Source organism: Pseudophryne corroboree, chromosome 2 (assembly GCF_028390025.1).
Source record: "Pseudophryne corroboree isolate aPseCor3 chromosome 2, aPseCor3.hap2, whole genome shotgun sequence".
Taxonomy (NCBI): domain Eukaryota; kingdom Metazoa; phylum Chordata; class Amphibia; order Anura; family Myobatrachidae; genus Pseudophryne; species Pseudophryne corroboree.
The window spans coordinates 368,260,572-368,266,571 of NC_086445.1; the positions used below are offsets into that span (position 1 = coordinate 368,260,572).

The 6,000-nt window shown below is 40.4% G+C and overlaps 1 long non-coding RNA gene across 1 annotated transcript in view; it reads left to right on the plus strand.

The window, feature by feature from the left end:
• The window catches only part of LOC135050813 (uncharacterized), a 104,724-nt gene extending 98,972 nt beyond the window's left edge, over nt 1–5,752 (plus strand). Inside the window, exon 4 of the long non-coding RNA XR_010241840.1 lies at nt 5,558–5,752. This is a non-coding gene — a long non-coding RNA (uncharacterized LOC135050813). The remainder of the gene's footprint in view (nt 1–5,557) is intronic.
• Nucleotides 5,753–6,000: the final 248 nt, after the last annotated feature.

Here is a 6,000-nt window from a genome sequence, read left to right on the forward strand (position 1 = left end):
TATTAGTTATGGTGTGATCATTCTAAAGGTCCGGCTACTGATTGCTGTATTCCAGGCCATTTCAAAAAATTTGTAGATAATATTAAATACAATGAGGTGCTCAGAGAGAAAATCAGTGAGTTTATTGTTTCATTATATAAATGCATGGAATATAAAGTCAATCTGGGAAATGCTAAATACAGTACAGAATATTATTTTCTAAACAAAACAAAACAAAATAGGAAGATTGAGGTTACAAAATTCTACAATAAATGGGGCTCCTATATAGAGACCCTGGATGCTGCTGGAAACTCCAACATTATGAAAGTGTTTGACTCTAATAAGTGGTTTCTTCTTAGACAATTATGATGACTGTGGTTGAGGGTACTGTATGTCTAGTTATGGTTTTTATACTGTTCCTGCAACATGACAGACTGTTATACTGCTCCGGTCTCCCATTCTTAATTATCCCCCTTCATTCCTACTTTGGTGCTTAATACCTATCCACTGCATTTACACTTTAATTTCCCACATCCTTGCACCTTAATCCCTTAGGTCTTCTTGTTTCAGTTTGTGATCTGTTGCTGAGATTCACCGATAGCATATGCTAAACCTTAAGGTCCATTCACACGGAGCGATATAACTGAGCGATTTTGACTATATAGTCAAAATCGCTCAGAAAGTTAGTGCATATCGCTCTGTGTGTACACAGCCAGCGATAGCGATGCGCGTCCCCGCCAGGTCGCTATCGCTGCTAAAAATAGACTGTGCAGGCAAGTCAATTTTGACTAGGTGACTGGAAAAGAAATAGCATCCCCTTGCTTAAATGAGTTAGCCAAAATCGTCCATAGCCAAAATCACTGGTAAAGTTAGTCAAAATCGCTGAAAAAGTTAGTCAAAATCTCTCATAGGTAAAATCTCTCTGTGTGTATGCACCTTAACACAATTTGGAAATTTGTGTTTGATGTTTTGTTATTTTTTTTAAATATTTTTTTTTATTTCTCTGGGGACGTATGCTGTATTTTCTTAACACACTGTCAATTATCATTGTGATTGCGATGTTACCTTAGTTTTCTATGATCTATTTGTACCTGTATTGAGAATCAATAAATAGATTTGGGGAAGAATAGAAGAAAAAAAACTTCACAGCTTTCCTAAAAATTTTTGTAGAGCTGTTAGACTTTATTAAGGTAATATATTTGATAAATTATGGCAATGATTTAATCTATAGTTCTAAAAATTATCTATTATAATGTAATAAATTACAAATCATATATATGTTTGATCAGAGGTGCTTTGTGAGTGGAGGAGGCACGTGTGCAACTTCCTCCGTTCGGGGCCCCTCCTCTCTGCCAGCTGCGCTGAGAGTCTGAGCACTAGAGCACTCATTCTCTTCTGTGCATGTGCAGATCTCTGAGGAAATGGGGTGGAGGCCATTTTCGCAGTGATGTCTCTACTGCGTATGCGCAAAACCCTGTGAAAATGGCCGCTGTGCCAGTTTCATGGTGATTTAACAGTGCTGCTGACATTTCCGTGGGGTGAGTATTAAAAAAATGGGTGCAGCACCCATTATAGATACAACAGTGGGTTTGATGCAATTGGTTATCCACTGAGATTTCCAGGGTTATTCACAAATATTAGTAAATAAAAAATCTTGAATTTTCAATTAATACATGTTCTCATTATTTCTTTCTCAAATGTGTTTGAACCAGCCTCAAGACTCAATCATGGTTAAAACCTGTTTGACCTTCTCTATTTTTGATGGTTCTAAAAACCAACAAATGCAAGTAAGGGGGGAACCTTTGGTCTCATTAACTCCGGAGAGTACAGCTACAGTATGTCTTTCTAAAAAAATATGTATATATGGGGGAAATTCTTGGTGATGTCTACAAAATATTGTTTAAATATCTGCACTTCTTTGCCACAATTTACCTTCAACCCATGAAGGTGCATTGGAAAAACACTCCTCATCCATCAGGTACAGAACTGATCTGTGTCAAAGGTGTTGGCACCAGTGTCATCCAGTTGCAGCTACTCAGACAGAACCAAGTTGAGTCTAATCAGACCAGCTATTGGCTTTACGAATCCCAGGGGTATATTTACTAAGGTCCCGATTTTGGCCGAGATTTTTTTTTTCCAAAGAGTCATCTCGGGAATTTACTAAACACAAATCTCGGCAGTGATAAGGGCATTCGTATTTGTTTTAATGGCTGAGTTCACAAATATGAATAAATACACCATCGGTCAAACACGCCTGTTATTTTATAGAACTGGTAATTTACTAAGAATTCGTATTCACAATCACTGCCAGCAATAGCCAAACACTGCCGGTAAATGTTTGAATTCGTAAAAAAAGCAGTTTTCAAATAGACCTGCTTTGTGGATGCGTATTCTGATAGGCATGCATGGATCAGTGACATCCGTGCATGCTTATCTGTGGGAAGGGGTGTGAAAGTGTTAAAAATCACATTAAAAAATTGCGTGGGTTCCCCCCTCCTAAGCATAACCAGCCTCGGTCTCTTTGAGCTGGTCCTGATTGTAAAAATACAGGGGGAAAATTGCGTAGGGTCCCCCCATATTTAAACAACCAGCACCGGGCTCTGCATCCAGTCCTGGTTAAAAAAATACTGGGGACAAAAGATGTAGGGGTCCCCCGCATTTTTCAAACCATCACCGGACTCCGCTAGCCAGAGAGATAATGCCACAGCCGGGGGACACTTTTGTACTGGTCCCTGCGGCCGTGGCATTACCCCCCCAACTAGTCACTCCTGGTCGGGTTTCCCTGGAGGAGTGGGGACTCCTTAAATCAAGGGGTGCCCCCCTCCAGGCACCCAAGGACCAGGGGTGAAGCCTGAGGCTGTCCCCCCCATCCATGGGCAGTGGATGGGAGGCTGATAGCCTTTGTGTAAAAAATAGAATATTGTTTTTTGTAGGTGAACTATAAATCACTGATCCGGCCGGGCTTCCTTGTGTTAAGTCTGGCAGTGTTTTACTAATCACTCCCGTAAAACACTGCCCGACAATGCGATTGGCATCGACATCGGAAAACATGATTTACTTAAACTCGGAAGCTTAGTAAATTACATGACCAAAATTCAAAAAGTTGCAAAAAAACCACGACCAATACTAATCGAGATGAAACGCCCACCAAATCGCCACAAATACGAACCTTAGTAAATATACCCCCCAGTGTGATGAAAATTGTGTTCTGAGAAGCCATTCCATTCCTTTATGAGTCCACACCACTTTTTTAAATAACTGTTATTTACATAACTTCATTATTTAAATAGGCCACAATTTTAGGGACATTTTAGAAAAAAAATGTTTTATACAGTTAAAAAAAGAAAGCTCTACAGCAGGAATGCTACTCTGTAGTCAGCCCAGGCTGGTGTGCGAACCTATCAGTATTGCAGTCACCCCCACAGATGAATCTATGATTCTTGGCCTTATTCCTGTAAAAGCCCAAAGCTCCCAAAATTTGCAATGGAGGCATGATTTAGGTATTCACCTTTTCACCTTAGTACAGGTATATGCAAGGTCGGCAGCTAAATGCATTTCTTAGAAAATTACACAGCATGCTCAAATACATATCTCAAATAGTATACTGGTGGTGTCTTTAGCATAGACTTATTCTTTAATAATATCTGTGCTAATTTTACTAATTGCAGGGTGCGTGGCTATCATTTTATATACATTTTATTTATGATCAGAGCAGTATTAGGTGGTACATACTTCTCTACTGTCCCTGTTGTTAGACAAAAGTCCAAAGTTTTACAGTCACCAAAAATGCTCTCTTTATCTTATTCTTACAGCTTTCTCTACCAGCAGCTGATCATTCCTTCAGTTCAGTTGTTACTTGTCTGGGTCCTAAACTGTTGAGGCTCTTTATAAAAAAAATAAGCACATGAAATATGGAAAGCCTAGCAAATCTTGAACAGTCTAGCTTCACTCCTTCACCCATCCAGCCTAACCAACAGTACCCTCAGTTAATGTTAGCTGAGAGGAACGTGGAATCCCCTCATTCTTCCAAAACAGCTTAACCTATCAAGTGAAGCAAGCAGTGCAGTCCTCGATCCTCTCCTTTATAAATAATTAATCCACACCTCTTGAAAGAGCCACAACATTAAATGAAGAGCAATCACACTTTTCTCCCATGAGTCGCTTTCCATACAGCAAAACATGTTACATAGTACAAAAGCATTAGAATTACATTAGGTTTAAAACATACAAATTAAATAAGAACAACTACACCTAGAGAGCACAATAAGCATAATGCAGGGTTGGTGCAGATATTTTGGGTAATAATAACTTCTATGGGGTATATATTCCACCTAAGAAAGGTACCAGGTGAAGCAGCCATCTTGGGCTCACTATGCAGGATTACCCTGGGTTGAATAGGTCACACCTAGGAGAGATGACATAAGATCGGTGGTTACATTTTCTAGCTCTAGGGTTAGTGTCCCAACATAACCATCAGATCCATGTCGTATTTCATCTCATTCATGAGCGTACCAGGTGAGGTAGCCACGTTGGGTGCACTACAAAGTTATGCTGTTGGAGATAAGCCATACACGGACCTAAGGCACATAAGGGAAAATTGATGTGTGTAATAGTATGATGTACCCTTTATGAATAAATTCATATGTAGTACATACCGCCCATGGAGGAAACATCCAAGACAACCATCTAGGACACATTGATTAGGTTTCTGCTGAGTGTACAACCAACGGATGTACAACCCGGAAGTATGCCACTGCATTGTGACTGACAGTGGCAGGCTAATTTATCAGGGTGGTGACACAGCTTTGGGGGGGGGGGGTGCCATGGGATGAACTGGTGCAGCCCGGAAGCGTTTTTTTTTTTTTTTTCAATTAAAAAATGGTGGCAGACCACTTGACAGCCAGGGGTCAACCTTAATTTGATGATTGGGGATGCATCAGGAGGCGACCCGTCACACATGCTGGGTGGCCATGACCTGTGCTGGTTGGCCCCCAGCATGTGAGGAGATGAATGCAGATCTGGCTCCATATGCAGCGATCTGCGTCCATCTCTGAATAAGGTCCATAGTGAAGAAACAGTGAACAGCAAAGTAATACATATCTTTTCCCAGCTCAGAGACTGGCACTGTATATTACATAGATACTTAACACTGTTCTCTCCAACTCTCCTGTTGCCTGCACATATTTAATGATGAACATATTGGGAGGTGTGTGCCCCCAATGGCACTTGATTTCAGCAGGGGAGAAAAAGGGAAAGGCTTGCACACAGATGGAAGGATGATCTGCAAGCCACTTATAATAAGGGAGGGACCAACAAGTTGGAAATATATTGTGCTCCACTTGGGACCTTGACCCATTCCAGGGCATGTGGGTGTTTCTGAGCAATTGGAATCTCCAAAGCCTGTGCCTGCCCCAAATAGTTTATGATTGTAACAGATGTAAGAAATATGGATTTAAGGACATTTCAGTCTCATGATTAATTTAAACCATAAATAATATTTTTCTTAGACTAATATTTTTCTTTCTCCTCCTAGCCATGTTATTAGTGTGTCATTTTTACTCTCTGCTATTCCCACCAGTGTCTCTGAACCTGTCTGTCCACCCACTTGTTGTGTACATGTGCAATGAGTGCTGATAAACCTACTGCTCCTCCATCCATGCGACTTCAAATTACTAGCATTTACTAGCAGAGGTGAGTCACTCTACCCAACCCTCTTCTTTCTCCATTTCCTCCACTATGCTTTTCATTGTATTGTTGAGTAAGTTGTTATGGTATCCCATGTATTGATAGTTGTGTTGTTTTATCCTGGCACTGCAAACACCTTGTGGCACCATGTAAATAAAATATACTTATTAGAAAACTGATAGTTAGAATCTGATTGGTTTCTCTGGGTAAAATCGAGTTTCTTAGATTTCACATAGTGTGTGGCTGAAATATTGATGCGATTTGCTCCTGGTGACCGTAGTGCTGACAGCTGCAGAATAAAGGTTAAGCTTGGTAATTTAAGTGCTGGAAAAATAC